Genomic DNA, 22,061 nt, shown 5'->3' with positions numbered 1-22,061 from the left:
TATTTTATACCCTAACTGTAAAAATTATTTTGATGTATGTAATGTATGTAAATGTAGGAAATAGTCATGAGCAGTTGTATAAAACTTGTATTAAATTTGGTTTGGATTTTTCCTAATGTAAATTTTTGTATTGATGTATATAAATTGTTTTATCTTTAATGAAATATGAATCGAAGTATCTTGTTTTAATTTGAATGAAATTGATTAATAGTATTTTGATGATTATTGAATTTTGGAAATTGAGAAATGATGTTGAAACTCGTTGGGATGGTTGTGGAATTGATGAAGTTGTTGAGACAAATCTTTGGAAGTGCTTTTTACAGGTATTTGAAGAACTGTTTTCTCAAAATACAGATGGCACTTTGTCGAAATTTTTATAAAATTTGTGGAAAAATAAAATGGGACAAAAATTTTTACTAGTCTTAAAACTTCAAATAAATGTTTTAATACCTATTAGAAAATGCTCACCAGTTCCAATGTAACACCCCTATTTGTATAGCTTGGTATATTTCACTGTTCCGGTGACTAGTGTCGGTCCGGACAATTAAGAAGATTAGAACCATATTTAAGACAACTAGAGAAACCATAAAAACAAATAATTAGTAATGTTCAATTAGTTAAGTATAAATAAGAAAAACAGAACATAAGAAGTTAAACGAGCCGAGAGTCACAGTGATGGGTAACCTCCTTGGGAATGACTGCGAAGTCATTTTAAACTCAAATTTCGAACAGTAAAATGTGACGCTGCGGTCCTTAGGACCCTTATGAACACAGTGGAAAAGAGAAAATCACGAAAAAGAACTGTTAAGCTAGTCAAATAATTAGGTCAAGGAGCCGGAAGAAATAAGGAATTATTTGCAAACCGGGATGAACCGGCGAGGGGCAATTTGGTTAATTGACCCCGAGAGCTGACTCCTGACCTAACTGTCAAATAAAATGGGAGAAAAGAAAATTTCAGAATCGAGAATTAAATTAAAGAACTAATAGAAAAATAGAAAAAAAAAAGAGAAAAATGAAAAAGTAAAAAGGTGATGACATCATGCATGACCTCATGCATGATGCCATAAATAAATAAATTAATTTAATTATTAATTTAGATTTTGTGGTTTTCCATAACCTAAAATAAATAAAGAAAAGAAAAAAAAAACATTATTTGGTCATCTTCCATCTCCCTTGCCGCCTCACTCTCTCCTTCATTTCACCATTTTTAATCTTCCATTAAAGCTTGCACTCAAGCTTTAATTTGTTCACTTACCCTTCATAAATCCCATAAAAACCTTACTAGAGCTTGTAATCTCAACTTAAGAAGAAGATTGAAAGAAGAAAGGAGAACAAAAGATTGAGATTTGAGGATCTAAGCAAAGGTTAGTCTCTTAATTATCAATTAGTTAATTAAATGCATTATTAGTTGTTGAAATGAGCTTAGAAATTAATGAAATGAAATAAAAATATGGGGTGAGGACCATTATTGAAATTTCGGCCTATTGAAGGGAAGCATGATCTTGTATGGTTTGATGGATTTAAATGAGTTTATGGACCTCCATTAGTTGATTGATTATGGTTGAAAGCTTTGAATTTAGTTAATTGCAACAATTAAGTGAATTAGGGTTTTGGGACTTAGGGTTTGTGAACCAAAAATGTAAGAAATGAGTAAATGGCATGTTTGACCTATTGTGAAGTGAAAAATGGTCAATTGTGACCAAATGAGTTGTGTTTGAATTGTTGGAGTTGAAGCCAAATTCGGAGGGTATATGCAGCATGACCAAGTTAACTTTGAAGGACCAAAACTGAAATTTTACAAGTCCAATTGATATGGTATCAATTGGGGTGAAAATAGACATAAAATGACACAATTTACATTTAGGAACCATGCCCAAAAACTGACCAAAACCTAGTGAACAAATTGACCAAAGTTGAATAAGAGCAGTCTGCCACTGTACAAAATGACCAAATGAACAGTGTTTGTTCATTTGGTCATAACTCGAGCTAGGCAGGTCCAATTGACCTGAAATTTTACCAGTGGTTAGATGGGATATAGACCTGAAACCTTCATGAAGAACACAAGTCCAAATTCTGCCAGAAACCAAGTCATTTGGCCACCCCAAGTTGGTGACCCAAATCTGCCAGCACCAAAATTACCCAGAAAATCAGGGTTGTTTTCCATCCGGCAGCCTTGGTTCAAATGGCCATAACTTGAGCTACAAAACTCCAATTGGGGTGATCCAAAAATAAGAATAAACTTAAGACATTAAGGAACATTTTATATGAGGGAAGTTTTGTCAAATTCCAACAGTAAAATTACCAATGGAATAGTGCAACTTGGAGCACCAAAACTGAAAATTTGACAATTTGGCCAAAAGGATTTAAGCTTTGAGAAAATGACCAAAACCAACAAATTTAATGACCAAAATGTGGTATGTGGGTGAAGTTGGAGTTCCCATACCTATTAAGCCTTAAAAAGTCAACAATTTGACTTGAATAGTGTAGTGAATAGTAACCCAAAATACAAAAACTTCGAGAACGTTGAATTTAGCACATTAGAGCTAAGTAAAAGTGAAGTTAAATTTATTTTTGGATTTATGCTAAGTTATGGTACTGAAACACTGTGAAATTGTGTGTTTCAGCTGAAAAAGACTTGGAAGCTCTGAGAGACTGAGTCAAGGCCTAAAGGCAACTCACGTCAGGTCTGTGCACAGTAATTTTTATTTGAATATATGATTCTTGAAAATTTGATTTTTCTTGAGTTAATTACGAATTGTGTTGCCATTTATGATTGTGAATATGACTTTGAAAATTTATCAGATTTCCAATGAATTATTTGAATAAATTGTTTTGAATTGATTTTATGTTCACACTTAGCATGACAGTATCACATTATTCCTCCTCCATTTATGGGGTTGAGTTCGTTTATTTTCCTCCCTCTCTAGCTTGCCAGTTAAGGTTGAGATCGGATGAGTACTCATTAGCTAGCTAGCCACCTCCCTCATTGATTTCGATTAATGGGGTTGTAGATTGCTTTGTCGTGGTGTATAACACGGCATTGATTGGAAATTTTGTGTCATGGCTTAAGTTGTGTATGATTTTGGCAACACTGTGTTTAATGAATTACTTGACTAAATGGTGTTATTATGAGCTTTGATATTTGTGAAATGTGATTGAGAAATATTTAAATTGTGTTTTGGTAATGAATGATTATGTATCGTATTTTAAATTTTTATTGTGCACCACTGAGTATTTTTATACTCAGCGTATTTTGCTGTCGCAGATAAGAGCAAGGAGAAAGCAGCAGAGTGAGCTGCTATCGTGTGGACCACATCGATCATTTTGTACGGGTATTATTTTATACCCTTGTAGATAATTTTGATGTAAATATAGAAATGTTGTATGTATCAATGTAAGTTGAGCAGTTGTAAATAAATTATAATAATATTATTTTGGATTTCCTTCCGTAAATTTAATATTTGTACATATGAATTTCATGTTTTATGCCTTGTGAATGAAGTATTAAATATTTTGAGATGATGAATTTTGATTTGTATTGTGGAAATTACTTTGAAGTGATTGAATTGAGTTGATTGAGATTTATTGGAGGTTGGGAGATGTGAAAAATTTTTGAAAGTCTTTTTCTCAGGTATTTGAAGAACTGTTTTCTCTAATTACAAACGGAACTCTGTCAAAATTTTTATAAAATTTGCGGCAAAATTAAAATGGACAAAAATTTTTACTAGTATTTAAACTTTGAATAAATGGTTTTAATTCCTACCAAAATGCTCACCACTTCCAAAATGTAAGAAAATTATTTTAAAATCCCTTGTAGGGTACTTAATGAGTTATCGGTAGGTGAAGTTCGGTAGTTCATTAAGTATTCTACGGGATCATGTTATGCCTTATGGAGGAGTAAGGTGTGACATCCAAAAAGTAAGAAAATTGTTTTAAAATCCCTTGTAGGGTACTTAATGAGTTATCGGTAGGTGAAGTTTGATAGTTCATTAAGTATTCTATAGGATCATATTATGCCTTACAGAGGGGTAAGGTCTAACATGTTTTAGTGGTATCGGAGCTAAATTTTTGAAGTATGTTTTAACTTATGAGTTTGTGTCTTTTATTTGCTAAGTACAACTGCTCAATGTCCTTATTTGTTACATACAGTGCATTACATCATAAATATGAACTAAAGGAGGGAAATCTCCTTGTGTTATTTGTTCAGGAGATATCCTACTCCAGATTGAAATGGAAGAAGGGGATCGCTTAGTTGAGCAATCTGTTGAAGCTGAGGCACAAGGGGAAGCCCCAGCTGTACAGAATGTCAGTGGGTCAGTGGCATCAGCCTCGCAAATACCGTAGTTTCCTGCACAGTTCGCACAGCAGATGGCTGCGATGTTCCAACAAATGGCTGGGGGTATGCCTGCTCAAGCTCCACCCCAGACTACTATGGTGCAACCTCAAGCCCCAACCAGACAGTATGATAAGTTGTTAAAGTATGGGGCTACGGAATTTAAGGGTACAGTAAACCCTTTAGAGACAGAGCAGTGGCTGGAAAGAATGGACAAAGTGTTCAAGAAGTTGCATTGCCAAGATGAACTAAAATTTGAATACTCCATGTCACTACTGCAAGGGGATGCGTATGATTAGTGGAAGACTATCCCCCACAGCTTGGAAAAACCACCAGTACTGACCTGGGATGACTTCATCAGAGAATTCAAATAGAAATATATCCCAGATGCATATGTGGATCAGAAACTGCAAGAATTTCTGAGTTTGAAGCAAGGTAATAGAATAGTGGCAGAATATGAGAGGGAGTTCTCTCGCTTAAGCCACTATGCTAGGAGTCTCCTCTCTACCAGCAAGGAAGGTGTAAGATATTTGAGACGAGTTTGAAACCTAGTTTGAGGATGCAAGTAGTGGGATTTAGACACACTAATTTTTCAAAGCTCATTTCTTAAGTACTTGAGTTAGAAAGAATTGAATCAGAAGCAACCACAGCAAAAGAAAAATCAGAGAAAGTTGAAAAATCAGAGAAAGATAAGGGGGAAAAGTCAGTAGAGCCAAGTTCTGGTGGTACTTCTGGGAAGAGGAAGAAATTTGGTGGACCTAACAGAGGTCGAGGTGGAAGGTTTGGAAGGGGCAGATTCTCTGGACAGAGACCCCCTAGGTCTGGTCAACAGTCGAGCAGGGGTTCACAACCTCCCTGCGCCTATGAGACTTGTGGTAAGATTCATGGGGGAGAATGCTATTGGGCAACAGAAGCTTGCTTCAACTGTGGAGGCAAGGGTTATATTGCAAAAGATTACACTAGTGTTCCTAGATTCGGTCCAGCTCCTATGACTATAGAAGGATCTATTCCAATTCCTGCTCCCAGAGGTTCACAACCAGTTGGCAGAGAAAGAGGCAGAGGTAGAGGCCATGCTTCAGGCAGTCAGGGCACTGTTGGTCAGTCAGCACAAGAAAGTGCTTCAGCCGGAGTTTATACGATGAGACATCGAGAAGAGGCTGAGACTTTCGATGTGATAGCCGGTACATTCTCTATCTCTAATCAATAAGTATTTGTGTTGTTTGATCTGGGTTTAACCCACTCGTATGTTAGTGCTAGCATAATTAGTTCACTTGCTGTTCCGTGTGTCCAAATGGGTTTTGAAGTGCTAGTAACTAGTCTGTTAGGACAAGAGGTTCGAGTCAACAGAATCTATAGAGACTGTCCTTTGGTGATCCAAGGACATGTTTTTCTGTTAGATTTTATTGAAATGCCCTTCAGAGATTATGATATTATCTTGGGCATGGATTGGTTAGCCAGGCATCACGCCATGATTGACTGTAGACTGTAGACAGTCACTTTTGGTCTCCCTCTATTCGGTGATATGGTAATACATGGGGAGAGGCATTTACTGCCATCAAACATCATTTCAGCTGCACTAGCCACAAGGATGATCAGAAAGGGGTGTGAAGCATACTTGGCCCATGTGATAGACATCCAAGTGGGAAGCCCAACACTTAGGGACATCCCTACAGTATGTGACTTTCCGGATGTGTTTCCTGATGAATTGCCAGGATTACCTCCAGAAAGAGAGGTGCAGTTTGAGATTGATGTTATGCCTGGTGTGGACCCAATCTCCATAACACCATATAGAATGGCACCAGTAGAATTGAAAGAGTTAAAAGTGCAGTTGCAAGAGTTGCTTGACAAGGGCTTTATCTGCCCCAGTGTGTCACCTTAGGGAGGGCCAGTGTTGTTTGTTAAGAAGAAAGATGGCACTCTCTGCTTATGTATTGGCTATCGGCAATTGAATAAGGTGACAATAAAGAATAGATATCCATTACCCCGCATTGATGACTTATTTGATCAGTTGAGGGGTGCAGCTGTGTTCTCCAAAATTGACCTGAGATCATGTTATTTTCTGTTGAAAGTACAAGAGCAGAGTATTCTTAAAACTGCCTTCAAAACCCGCTATGGCTATTATGAGTTCTTGGTCATGCCATTCGGGTTAACTAATGCTCCAGCTGCTTTTATGGATCTGATGAACACTATCTTCAGACCATACCTTGACCAATTTGTTGTGGTGTTCATAGATGATATATTGGTCTATTCGAGGAGTGCAGAAGAGCATGATAGACATCTGCGAATTGTACTGCAAACTTTTAGGGAGAAACAGCTACACACCAAATTATCGAAATATGAATTTTGGCTAAAAGAAATATCTTTCTTAGGGCATGTAGCATCAGTAGAGGGCATCAAGGTAGATCCAAGTACGATAAAGCAGTCCTTAATTGAAGGCCACCCAGGAATATCACGGAGATTCATAGTTTTCTAGGTTTAGCTAGATACTACCATCGATTTGTGAAAGGATTCTCCACATTGGCATCTCCATTGACCAAGCTGTTAGTAGTATGCCCTAGAGTATATTATTTAGTATGTATCTTGTACATGTTTTTATTAACAAAAGACATTTCCACTTATCCGTTTACATAATATATTTATGTGTAATAGAAAAGTCCATTGATATTTTGTTAGAAATTCTATTCCTAAGTTGTTAAGAATATGAGTGACATATTTCTAGTATAAAGTGTCATAAATAGGTTCACAATCGAGGATACTTCATAATAAAGACATGACTTATCCAAAGAGATTGTATTCATGTTTTTTCCCAAGTTATTTATATGAGATATAAATAAGATGGAATGGTGAGTCTTATACCATATGACAAACATGATAGGCACTTATACATGATAAGTAGGTCAAACCAGTGACACTTATGACAAGCACATAGAGTTTACTCTTGTCAATGTTTTGTCATAAATCATATTAGTGCATCTAATCTTTAGACCTGAGATAGTATAGTTATCTTGTATATAGGTGGTTTGAGTTTGATACTGCTTTCATACTTGTATTGTGTATGGGTATATGGGCATCTGTTGGCTCCTACTAGTTATATATGGAGGTAGGTGTTGATTAAGATGGAATCTGCTCCTCTAAGTAAATAGAGATAAAATCCTATGTTCATTTAATTGTTCTTGATGTTTCAAGCTCCTGGCCAGGACAAATAGATTTATTCAGAAAGAGTTGCTAGTGGGAAAATCTTTTTAATCAAGAACTGGAAGTAAAAGAGAACATAATATTCATAGCAAATGGAGTTTGACATAAACCATGACTCCAGCTTGAGTTGGGATTTTATAAGAGAGAGATTCTAGTGCATGGTAACATATGATTATAGGTTCATTTAAGGTAAACCTTATTACTGATTGGGTGACCATGGCATGCTATGCTAGGTGTTAACCATGGTCTATGAGGTGCATAAAATGATTTAGAGAAATCGTTTATGGTAAGAAAGAGTTCTGATGATATTAAGAGTTGATATCATGTCTCATTGCCAATTAGTGATGAGCCTAGTAAGTCACACACATACACAAGTAATCACCTAATTAAATATGATTTAATTAATTAATTAAAGAGTTTAATTGATTAATTAAATAGGTTTGGTTTGCAATTAGACTGTAAAGTCTCTAGCATGACTTGAAACCAAATCTAGATTATTAGATATATAGTATAAGTTAAATTTATATTTAAAGTGTTTAAATATGAATTTAATTAATGATAAATTAATTAATAAAGATTAATTAATTAATTTATATTTGATATAAATTGATTACAAGAAGAGAAATAATTATTTTGGGTTGAGAACTCAAAATTAAGACACAGGGGCATTTTGGTCATTTCACAAGGTGACATGTGGCACCATGAGTGGTGACACATGGCATTACACATAAGCTTGCCAAATGTCTTTTAATAATGTAAGATGATTAAAATTAAGATTAAATATAGGTTTGACACTTAGCACAATGTGATTGGGCCAATTAAACCTAGAACCAATCAGAGAGTGACATGTGGCAAGGGTTTAATGTGTTGACCTAGCTATATAAGTGTTGTTACGAAAAAAGAAAAATAATACAACCAGCAGCTCCTCATCCTTGGTGCCACCACCTAAGAGTCTCCCTTCTCTTTCTCTTCATCTCTCATATATTCCAAGTGATTAGCAAACCATCTCTTGAATTAAAAATGCTAAAAATTGTTTCTAGTGTCCTGTTTACATCTTTAATGTCTTAAAAGGTAGAACTTGATTTTCTAATTAATAGAAAAAGCTTTAGAAGCTGTTCAAGGGTTGCCATAGGTGTTCTTATTGTGGATAAGCTAGAGAGACAACATCTGGTGTCCTGAAGACGCATCTGAAAGGTACAAGTACACTGCAGTGCATCAAGAGGTTAGTGTATTTATTCTTGATTTAATCTAGGGTTCTAAAATTAATCTGATTAATTTAAAAATATTAAATGGAAAATATAGATCCAAAAACATATTAAAAGAGTTTTAATATGTTGTTTATCATTGAAATCAAATAGATAAAAATAAATATTGCATGATGCATGTGACCCTAGGTGAAAATTTTTTAATTCAATGGTATAAACTTGTGTTTTTCACGCTTTTGCTCCTTCACAAGCTACTTAGGAAAGATGTGAAATTTCAATGAGCAGAAAAATACTAGCAGAGTTTTGATGAATTGAAGAAATGTTTGACTGAAGCTCTAGTCCTTACTTTACCTACCCCAGGTAAAGAGTATACTGTTTATAGTGATGCTTCTCACAATGGGTTAAGCTGTGTATTGATGCAAGATCGAAATGTCATTGCCTATGCATCACGCCAGCTAAAACCGCATGAGAGGAACTATCCGACACATGACTTGGAGCTTGCAGCTATTGTGTTTGCTTTTAAGATCTGGAGACACTATTTGTATGGGGAGAAGTGCTACATCTACACAGATCATAAGAGTTTGAAGTATTTGGGCACCCAGAAAGAGTTGAATTTGAGACAGAGGAGATGGTTAGAGTTAATAAAGGACTATGATTGTCTGATAGACTATCAGCCAGGAAAAGCTAATGTTGTGGCTGACGCCTTATGTCGTAAGACTATGGTAAGTCTACGGGTTACTCCTTTGTCTATGGTACATGAGTTTAGATCATTACATGCCAGCTTAGAGATTAATGATGAGGGTCAGACAGCAGTTGCATGGCATGTACAGCCATTGTTGATTGATCAGATAAGAATGGCTACTCAGAATGATCAGAAGTATCAGAAGCTATTGGAAGAAGTCCGGTAGTGCAAGAAACCAGAATTCTCAATAAGAGATGATAGCCTACTGCTTCACCAGGGCAGAATGTGTGTTTCTAATGATGTTTATTTAAGGCAGATCATTTTGAAGGAAGTACATGAGTCTCCTTTGCCATGCACCCTGGTGGCACAAAAATGTATAAAGGGCTAAAGGAGCATTACTGGTGGATGGGTATGAAAAGAGATGTGGCAGAGTTTGTTCTAAAATGCCTAACTTATCAGCAAGTGAAGGTAGAGCATCAAGTATCAGCTGGGTTGTTACATCCACTACTAGTACCAGAATGGAAATGGGAAAGAATAACGATGGATTTTATGATGGGATATCTGAAAACACAGAAGAGTTATGATGCAGTATGGGTCATCATTGACAGACTAACCATGTCTGCTCATTTTCTGCTAGTCCGAATGGACTACAGTTTAGAAAGATTGGCCAAGTTGTACATTGATGAGATAGTAAGACTGCATGGAGTGCCAGTATCCACCGTATCAGACAGAGATCCTAGGTTCACTTTTAGATTATGGGGTAGTCTTCAGAGAGCCCTAGGTACTAGTGTGACACCCCTTACCCGACTACAGTATAGCCGAGCAAGCAATGCCACTCAGTGTGTCGGAGCACTCTATTTTATCTTAATTAATTTTTATCATAATTTTGAATATAACTTGTGAAATATAATTCATTTTAGCTTTTTTCCAAATTATAATTTATTTGAGGTTCCGAAAATTTTATAGAAAATCCGGCAAAGTACCGGCTAAAAATGGAGAAAACCGTTCTTCGGAACCTGTGAAAAACACTTCCTATATTCTTATTCATTCATCTCAACTCCATTTATCAAAATCTCAATATTTTTCAGTTCACATTCATTTCTCAATCATTCATCTCATTTGTTAATCATGTACAAGTCATAAATAGACATTCACTCTTCCATTCACAAATACAATTTTCATTATTTACATGAACATCAAAATATGTTACATACGTTCAATTACATATGAGAAAATAAACATTAGTTACAAAATACCAAAATGAAACCTAGTGTCCTACCAATGCATCAGAGTCGTGAGGTGACACGGACACTATGCGAATCGTGAACGCCTTACTCAACTGTGGGTCATCGGGCCCTCTGTCCAAATCTTCAGTACCTACGCGTTGCAAAAGCGACGCGCTAAGCATAAAGCTTAGTGGTGCAATAATAAAATAAAAGAAAATAGCAGAAAATAAATGTGTATTTAATGTATATGCCTTATTTGTTTTGCATTTGTATATCCCCTTTTTTTTTTTTTCTTTTCGTTAACTTTGTCCACTTTCATTCATTTGGTTTCCCAAGTAACCTATACTGGACGACTGGACTGGATAACAGGTCGTTGGCACTGGACACCACGGTGCCTCGGGCCGTCATACCATGGGACGCAGAACGTCAACCACGTATGTAGTCAGTATGGCTAAAAGCCATGATATCACATAATCGGGCATAAAAGCCATGAATACGGGCATAAAAGCCATGAATACAGGCACAAAGCCTTTCGCAGTACTGCTAAAACAATACCCTATTGGCATGCCAAACTATCCAAACCAATCTTGTTAGGTATACTAGGGCATTTGATAGTTTAAAATTCTTCAATTTGTAAATTTCAACTTTTGATGTCACTATTCACTTCATTGGTCAACAAAAAGTTGACTTTTGCATAGAAAATAGGTGCATTGGTTTTAACACTCTCAATGTACCACATTTTGCATTTAAAACTTGTTGGAATAAGTCAGCAAATCCATTTCCAAGTTTAAACCAAGGGAAGCAGAATTTTCAGTTTTTGTAGCCCAACTTTACTGTTCTATTGGGCACTGTTACAGTGAGAATTTGAGGAAATAGTAAACATGAAAGTTGTTCCTTATTTTGTCTAGTTGAATTTCCTTTTTTGAATCACTCCGTTTGGAGTTTTGTAGCTCCAGATATGGTCCAAAAACCACAGCTGGCCGGATTTCCATTCTGCAGAAATTACATCTACAGTAACATGAATAGTGACTGTGATTTCATATTTGAATAGGTTCTGGCCATAATTTGGGGGAGGTTCCTTCATGAAAGTTGTTTGTCTATGTCTTAACTTGTTTCTGTAAAAATTTCAGGTAAATTGATAATATCTACAGTGAGTTATGGCCAAATGAACAGTTACTGTTCATTTGGTCATTTCTGCAGGTGCTGTTGCAGGGTATCCGGATTGGGGCCAACTTTTGGTCCTCTTGCTTTGGTCTTTTGGGCATGGTTTCTTCAGCAAAAATGTGCCATTATAAGCCTAGTTTCATGTCCAATTTGCCAAACACCAATTGGACCAACACAGCCCAAGATATGGCAGTCCAAGTGGACTGAAATTTCAGTCACCCTGCTGCTGTCCCTAGGCAGCCTACACATTCCCTTTGCCATGCTATATTTCAGTCCAAATTGTGGTCAACTTACCTAAAATGGTCACTAATTGACCATTAAAATGTTCTCTAACAATTTCCTAAGCCAAGTCAAATTTTCACTTCTCAAAACCCTAGTTTCCATTTCAATTCACCCATACACCTAGTTAAACACTTTCATTCATTATATATGTGTATATACACCTTAAGCATAATCTTTAATTCATTCTAAGTCCATTAAAACCATAAAAAACACTCCACCTTTGTTCCTTCCTTAGGGCAGCCGAAATTTATGGCATACATACACATAGTTTTTATTCATTTTAGTTACAATTCCTTACTAAATTCAAGTCCCTAATCATGAAATTAAAGAGTTTTAAGTAGATAGGTGCACTAACCTCTTGTAGGCAGATTTTTCCAAGCCCCAAACTTCACTTTCTTTCTTCTTCTTGGCTGCCAAAAGGTTTTGCAAGGTGCAAGGACAAATTTTTGTGAAAGGTCTCTAGGGTTTTAGGGTGAAATGGAGAGGGAAATGGAGCTTTGGATTGGAAATCAATGGAGGGAGATGGGGAGAGGTCACGTTTTTGAGGATGAAGAAGAAGAAGAGTAGAATTTTTTGGTCTTTCTTTGTCTCTTTTATTGATTAATTAAAGGGTTGTTTACATGTGATTGGTGGTGGCTTTTTAGATGACATCATCATATGTCATAAATGAGCCTTTTTCCTCATTTATGAGGTGACACGGACACTGCGCATAATTTGGGGTAGGTTCCTTCATGAAAGTTGTTTTTCTATGTCTTAACTTGTTGCTGTAAAAATTTCAGGTCAATCGACCAAATCTACAGTGAGTTATGGCCAAATGAACAGTTACTGTTCATTTGGCCAATTCTGAAATCGATTTGTGGTTCCAATGGGGACAAGTTCCTCTTGCTTTGGTCCTTTGGGCATGGTTTCTTCAGCAAAAATGTGCCATTATAAACCTAGTTTCATGTCCAGTTGGCCAAACACCAATTGGACTAACACAGCCAAAGTTATGGCTGTGTAATTGGACTGAATTTTCAGTCACCATTCTGCACCCTCTAGGCAGCACACACCTGAAGGAACGGAAGCGTGAAAAACACAAGATTATACCATTGAATTCAAAAATTTTCACCTAGGGTCACATGCACCATGCAAGATTTATTTTTATCTATTTGATTTCAATGATAAACAACATATTAAAACTCTTTTAATATGTTTTTGGATCTGTATTTGCCATTTAAGATTTTAAAATTAATCAGATTAATTTTAAAACCCTAGATTAAATCAAGAACGATTACACTAACCTCTTGATGTGCCGCAGTATGCGCCTTTGAGATTCGTCTTGAGGACACGGATGTTGTCCCTCTAGCTTGTCCACACCAAGAACACCTATGGCAGCCCTTGAATAGCTTCTAAAGCCTTTTCTATTAATTAGAAATTCAAGTTCTGCCTTTTAAGAGATTAGAGATGTAAACAGGACACTAGAAACAATTTCTAGTGTTCTTAATTCAAGAGATTGATGGCTAATCTCTTTGAATTGATGAGAGATGAAGAGAAATAGCTGGAGAGGCTCAAAGTGGCGTGACAATTGAGAGGAGAGGCTGCTGGTTATGTTTTCTTTTCATAACCACACTTAAATAGCTAGGTTAACACATTAAACCCTAGCCACATGTCACCTTTTGATTAGCTCTAGGTTTAAGTGACCCAATCACATTGTGCCAAGTGTCAAACCTATATTTAATCTTGATTTTAATCATTTTACATGATTAAAAATATTTGGCAAGCTTATGTGTTATGCCATGTGTCACCATCTCATGGTGCCACGTGTCACATCGTGAAATGACCAAAATGCCTCGTGTCTTAATTTTGAGTTCTCAACCCAAAATAATTATTTTTCTTCTTCTAATTAATTTATATCAAATATAAATTAATTAATTAATCTCTATTAATTAATTTCTCATTAATTAAATTCATATTTAAACACTTTAAATATAAATTTAACTTATATTATACATCCAATAATCTAGATTTGGTTTCAAGTCATGCTAGGGACTTTGCAATTTAATTGCAAACCAAATCTATTTAATTAATCAATTAAACTCTTTAATTAATTAATTAAATCATATTTAAATAGGTGATAACTTGTGTATGTGTGTGACTTACTAGGCTCATCACTAATTGGCAATGAGACATGATATCAACTCTTAATATCATCAGAACTCTTTCTTACCATAAATGATTTCTCTAAATCATTTTATGAACCTCATAGACCATGGTTAACACCTAGCATAGCATGCCATGGCCACCCAATTAGTAATAAGGTTTACCTTAAATGAACCTATAATCATATGTTACCATGCACTAGAATCTCTCTGTTACAAAATCCCAACTCAAGCTGGAGTCATGGTTTATGTCAAACTCCATTTGCTATGAATATTATGTTCTCTTTTAATTCCAGTTCTTGATTAAAAGATTTTTCTCATCAGAAACTCTTTTACGAATAAATCTATCTGTCTGGCAGAACTTGAAACATCAAGAACAATTAAATGAACATAGGATTTTATCTCTATTTACTTAGAGGAACAGATTCCATCTTGATCAACACCTACCTCCATATATAACTAGTAAGAGCCAACAGATGCCCATATACCCATACACAGTACAAGTATGAAAGCAGTATCAAACTCAAACTACCTATATACAAGATAACTGTGCTATCTCAGGTCTAAAGATTATATGCACTAATATGATTTATGACAAAACATTGACAAGAGTAAATTCCATGTGTTTGTCATAAGTGTCACTGGTTCGGCCTACTTATCATTTATAAGTGCCTATCATGTTTGTTATATGGCATGAGACTCACCATTCCATCTTATTTATATCTCATATAAATAACTTGGGAACAAACATGAATACAATCTTTCTGGATAAGTCATGTCCTTATTATGAAGTATCCTCGATTGTGAACCTATTTATGATACTTTGTGCTAGAAATATTGTCACTCATATTCTTAACAACTTAAGAATAATATTTCTAACAAAATATCAATGGACCTTTTCTATTACACATAAATATATTATGTAAACGGAAAAGTGGAAATGCCTTTTATTAATAAAATTATGTACAAGATACATACTAAATGATATGCTCTAGGGCATACTACTAACAATCTCCCACTAGCACTAGAGCCATTCATTACAATACCTTAGACCCATCTTCTCAAGATGCCAGTCTAACTGAACTTGTGACAAAAGCTTAGTGAATGGATCAGCTGGATTTTTCAGCTGATGTTATTTTTCTGCATGGCTATATCGCCTTGCCCAACTATATCTCTGATAATGTAGTAGTGCCTTTCTATGTGTTTGGATTTTGGTGAAACCTTAGTTCCTTAGCTCAGAATGATCGCTCCATTATTGTCACAAAGGTAATGGAACCGCTGACTCAATGGAAGGAACTATCGTAAGTTCTCGCTACGAACTTCTTTATCCAAACGACTTCCTTTGCAAAGATCTCGATGCAAGAATATACTCACCTCGAGTGGAATCTGCGATGCGTGCTCGCTTGGAACTCTTCCAACCGATCGCACCTCCATTACAAATGAACACATATCCAGAGGTAGACTTTCTATCATCGATATCCGATTGGAAATCGTAATCGTGATAACCATCCAATTGCAAGTTTCCACCTCCATAAATCAAGAATAAATCCTTAGTTCTTCTCAAGTACTTAAGGATATTCTTGATACCTATCCGATGTTCCAAACCTGGATTGGATTGATACCGCTAGTCAAACTAATAAAGATATGCGATATCCGCCTAGTACACAACATTGCATACATTAAACTTCCAATAGCCAAGCATATGGAATCCTGCCATCTTATCTCTTTCTTCGTGTGTCTTTGGAGACATCTCTTTAGAAAGGTGGATACCATGTCTCACTGTAACAATCCTCTCTTGGAATCAAGCATATTAAACCTCTTTAACACCTTTTCCAAGTATAGACTTTGGGATAAACCAATTATTCTTTTCGCTCTATCTCTATAGATGCGAATCCCAAGAATATAGGTTGCCTCCCCTAAGTCTTTCATGGAGAATGTATTTGACAACCATACCATTATAGACGTCAACATACCTGTATCATTACCCATCAACAGTATGTCATCCACATATAAGACAAGGAAAGTGATAGCACTGTCACTAACCTTCTTATATACACATGGCTCATCCTCATTTTTGATAAAACCAAAAGATTTAATGGCTTCATCAAAACGGATGTTCCAACTCCTCGAAGCTTGTTTCAACCCATAAATGGATCGCTTTAGCTTGCATACCTTGGAACCATCTTGGGATTCAAATCCCTTAGGTTGTTCCATGAAAATGTTTTCTTCAATGTATCCATTGAGAAAAGTCGCTTTGACATCCATCCGCCAAATCTCATAATCATAGTATGCACTATTGCTAATAAAATCCTAATTGATTTAAGTATGGCAACAAAGTAGAAAGTCTCCTCATAGTCTATTCCTTGCCTTTGGCGAAACCCTTTCGCTACTAGCCTTGCCTTATAGGTCTCTACCTTTCCATCAGAACCAATTTTCTTCTTGAAAACCCATTTGTTCCCTATAGGTACAATACCTTCAGGTGGGTCAACAAGATCCCAAACTTGATTCTTATACATGGAATCAATCTCGGATTTCATAGCATCAATCCATTTTGAAGAGTCTATATCTGATATAGCTTCTTCATAGGTAAGTGGATCATCTCCATGATCTACTTCTTCATGAGTAGACAACTCTTGTTCTTCTTCATGAAGAAAACCATATCTCACTGGTGGGTGAGATACCCTGGTTGTTCTATGAGGAACAGCTTTAGATGTTTCATCAATTGGTATCAGAGCCACTATATTTGCCATTTAGATTGTTGATTATATAATTTAATTGTGTGTTTGATCATGAGATCAAGAGATTCATTGCTGGTTGGATCATGATATGTGGCGGCACACATGGTGAAGCCACCATTAGTGGCGGCAATAATGGTTCCTTGGGTGGTTCAAGGTTTGGCTTTTAATTCTGCAATTGTTGTATGATCTAAGGCCTATTCTTTGACTAATTAAAGTGTTTAATTAGTTGTTTGAATCACACAATTAAATTATGATTCAAATCAGAATTTTAAAAATTGTTTGAATGTGATTCAAATCTGAATTTTAAAAGTTGTTTGAATGTGATTCAAATCTGAATTTTTAAAGTTGTTTGAATCATATTTAAATCTGATTTTTTAAAATTGATTCAATAAAATTCAAATCTGATTTTTTAAAAAATGTTTGAATGTGATTCAAATCTGAATTTTTGAAGTTGTTTGAATGTGATTCATATCTGAATTTTTAAATTTGTTTGAATGAGATTCAAATCTGAATTTTTAAATTTATTTGAATCATATTCAAATCTGGATTTTTAAGTTGAATATGAGATATTCAATTTAATTTAAGTATGTATGTTTTATTTAATTGTTAAATAGTGATATGCATGATGGATGATCATGGACTATAAAAGACCAATGTGATTGGATTTATTTCTTTTATGTTTCTTTGGGATTGTAAATTAATTAATTTATTTTAATTTATTTTGGGCATGTATTATTAAGTTTGTAATATTTTTGGGTTGTAATTTCATTTATTTAAGTTCTTGTAAATTCGCCTTGGTATGCCAAGGATTACTATGTAATATTGGATTGCAAGAAGTTCAAGGAGGTCAAGAGCATTGGTGGGACCAGTGGGAGGAATTCAATATCAAGTGTTGATTATGTACTCCTTCAGCAACTCTTGTAAAATGAATGAATGAAATGCACCTAGGAATGCCCTGATTCCAACAAAGGGTAATCTAGTCATTTTTGCCTTGAAGGCAAGATTCACAAGTTGGAGTAGGCTCAGAGCCCAATGAGGATAAAATTCCCATTTTCTCCAATTTTGTAATCCTATCTTCTGCAACATGACATAACCTTAAGTGCCAAATATATTTTGAACTTGAGTTGGTTTTCACCATGGCATTGCATTCATTTAGATTGCTTTACTCTGGCCAGTGGAAACACTTTTTTACTGGCAATGGAAACACTTTCCTGTTGGCAGTGGAAACACTTTCCTTTGCCTCCATCAGCTTTAGTCTTCCTTTTCTGTTTAGCTATTTTTTTTGGAAGGACCAGGAATCTGAGGTTTCTTTTTCCTATTGCCCTTCTTCTTGTTGGACTTTCCAACAGAAGAAGATGCAACCAAAGCTACCTCTTTTCCTTTATTGCCTGGCATATTCTTTTGGGCAATAACCAGCATGTTGAGTAAACCAGCTAAGGTGCATTCCTGTCTAGTCATATGGAAATTTGTCACAAAATTCCCAAAAGACTCAGGAAGGGACTGAAGGATCAAATCCGTTAATAGTTGGAAATCCATGTGGAAGTCAAGATGTTCCAACTGCTCAATCAGCCGAATCATCTTGTAGACATGATCTCCAACAACACCTTCCCTTTGCCATGCTTCATTCCAGTCCCAATTAAAGTCAAATTCCTTCAAATGGTCACTAATTGACCATTAGGATGTACTTTAACAATTTCATAAACCAAGCTAATTTTTACTTCCCAAAACCCTAGCTTCACAATATAATTTATACAAGGTGCCTTAGTTACCATACCAATTCATCACCTATATATACATATATATATCCTCAACATCATTTTTAGTCCACTTTAAGACCACAAAACACTTATTCCTATACCTTCAATAGGGCTGCCGAATTCTATATTGGACATACACATGAGTTTGGTTCATTTCATTCACAAATACTTGTTGGTTTCAAGTCCTTAACATAGAAATTAAAAGTTTTAAGTGTATATATGCACTAACCTTGTTTTATGCCAATCCAAGCTTGAGAAAGCTTCACTTTCTTTCTTCTTCTTGGCTGCCAAAAGCTTGTTTAAGGTGTGTAGATTAATTTTAGTGAAGATGACTTAGGGTTTTGGGGTGAGGTTTGAGAGGTTTGAGAGCTTGAAAATGAAGAAAATGGAGGTTTGGCTATGGAATTTTGAGAGCTACGGGTAGCTTTTGTTGGAGTGGTGGCTGTTGGAATTTTGTTAATTTGGTCTTTATTTAGTCCTTTTTATTTGTTGGTTAATTAGTTGTTTAAATAGGATTGGTTATAGTTTTTAAATGACATCTTCATGATGTCATTAATAAGCATTATTCTCATTTTCTTTTTTCTTCCTTCACTACTCAATTTCAATTTCATTTTTAGTAATGTTTCTTCATATTTTATGTCATATTAATTATTTACTCAACTGGGCAAGTCGGCCAAAAATCACCTCTGAAGGCGAAATGACCAAAATGCCCTCCGTTTGGCTTAACGGGTCAAAATTGTCTGTACCAATTGAAAATTTTTCCTAGGTATTTTCTTGGCATTCTAATGCCGTAGGAACCTCAATGACCCTTCTCTGGAGTCCCAAAAATTATTTTATAATTTTTCCCCCGGGTCTAGGGCTCCTCGTTGCGAGAACCGCAACTTCCCTCCGGTTACCCATCGCTTGGGCACTGGCTTGTTTGACTTGGTTGTATTTTATTTCTAAAATTTTTACTAAGTGTTTCTTATTAATATTTGAGTTAATTATGGTTCCTGACTTTAATTTAAATATTTTTCCGAACATTCTAGCAGTCCGGACCGACACCGGTCACCGGAACAGTAGGATGTACGGAGTAGTTACTGGGAGGGTGTTACAACTCTTCCCCTCTAATTTAAATTTCGTCCTCGAAATTTACCTAATGCAAACAGTTGAGGGAACTGTTGCCTCATTGTTTCTTCACTTTCCCAAGTTGCCTCCTCGGTGTTGTGGTGCCTCCAAAGCACTTTCACCAGTGGAATTTGCTTGTTCCTCAATTCTTTTACTTCCCAAGCCAGGATCCGTAGAGGTTCTTCTTCATATGTCAAATCCGGTTGTATTTCAATTTCTTCTCTGGAGATGACATGTGAAGGGTCTGAGCGGTATCTTCTGAGCATGGACACGTGGAACACATTGTGGATCTTGTCCAGCTCTGGTGGTAAAGCTAGCCTATAGGCCACTGGACCCACACATTCAATGACTTCATATGGGCCAATGAACCTATGGCTCAACTTACCTTTTCTTCCAAACCTCAACACTTTCTTCCATGGTGACACCTTGAGGAACACTTTGTCGCCAACCACATATTCTATTTCTTTTCTCCTCAGGTCGGCATAAGATTTCTGTCTGTCTGAGGCAACCTTCAGATTGGCTTTGATTAGTTTCACTTTCTCCTCAGTCTGTTTCACTGTGTCCGCCCTACCAATTTGTCTTCGCCAATTCAGTCCAAAGACACCTGAGTTCTACATTCCTCCCATATAATGCTTCATACGGGGCCATTTGGATGCTAGCTTGATAGCTATTGTTGTATGCAAATTCTGCCAGTGGGAGGTATCTATCCCAACTTCCCTCAAACTCAATGACACAACTCCTCAGCATATCCTCAAGGACCTGACAAGTATTTCACGTTATTGTTATCATTTCAATTCAATATTTGTATCAATTTCATTGGTTTCAATTATTTACCTGGATTACTCTTTCGATTGCCCATCCGTCGAGGATGGAAAGTCATCTTTGAAATGGAGTTGTGTACCCAAGGATTCACGCAACTTCTTCCAAAATCTCGATGTAAACCTTGGGTCTCGATTAGATATGATGGAAAGTGGGATTCCATGCAGTCTAACTATCTCACTGATATACACTCGCTAACCTCTAGTGAGTAGTCACCCTAATCGGCAGAAAGTGTGTCGACTTCACAATCTATCAACTATCACCCATGCTGCATCATGTTTCTTCCGAGTGAGAGGTAGCCCACTTACAAAATCCATGGTGACCCGATCCCATTTCCATTCAGGTATGCGTATAGGCTGTAGCAAACCTGATGGAACTTGATATTCTGCCTTGACTTGCTGACATGTCAAGCATTTAGTCACATAGTCAGCTATGTCTTTCTTCATACCAGACCACCAATACTGAAGCTTCAGATCATGATACATCTTGGTACTTCCTGGGTGCATAGCATATACACTGGTGTGTGCTTCTTTTAGAATACTAGCTTTCAATTCCCCATCATCTGGTACACGCAGTCTTCCTTTGTAGTACAAACACCCATCTGCTTTTACCCCATAGTCAGTTGCTTTTCCTTCTGGGATTTTGCTCATAATGGCCGTTAACTTCCCATCTGCCTTTTGCCCATCTAAAATCTGCTGTAGCAGGTTTGGCCTCACTTGCAACTCAGCCAAAATAGTTCCATCTCGAACCAAAGATAGACGGGCATTCAATGATCTCAAAGCTGTCATGGATTTTCTGCTCAAAGCATCAGCAACTACATTTGCCTTCCCAGGATGATAGTCAATCACACAATCATAGTCCTTCAGGAACTCAATCCATCGCCTCTGTCTAAGGTTGAGCTCCCTCTGAGTTGGCAAATATTTTAGACTCTTGTGGTCTGTATAAATGTAGCATTTTTCACCATACAAGTAATGCCTCCATATCTTCAGTGCGAAGATAATTGCTGCAAGCTCTAGATCATGGGTAGTGTAGCTCTGTTCATGTGGCCTTAACTGCCTAGAAGCATAGGCGACCACCTTCCCCTCTTGCATCAATACACACCCTAACCCATTATGTGAGGCATCACTGTAGACCACGAAGTCCTTTCTCGACATCGGCCAGTTAACACCGTGCCTCTGTCAACATAGCCTTCAACTTCTCAAAACTGGTCTGACACTTGTCATTCCAGTCAAATCTGACATTCTTGTGTAACAACTTGGTCATTGGAGCAGCTATTAGGGAAAATCCCTTCACAAATCTTCTGTCATGCCCAGCTAGCCCCAAGAAGCTTCTGACCTCAGTTGTATTCCTGGGAGGTTTCCATTCCATCACTGCTTCTATTTTCTTGGGATCCACCCTAATCCCATCAGCTGACA

Source organism: Hevea brasiliensis, chromosome 4, assembly GCF_030052815.1.
Source record: "Hevea brasiliensis isolate MT/VB/25A 57/8 chromosome 4, ASM3005281v1, whole genome shotgun sequence".
NCBI lineage: Eukaryota > Viridiplantae > Streptophyta > Magnoliopsida > Malpighiales > Euphorbiaceae > Hevea > Hevea brasiliensis.
Note: the sequence above shows the minus strand (reverse complement) of the source record.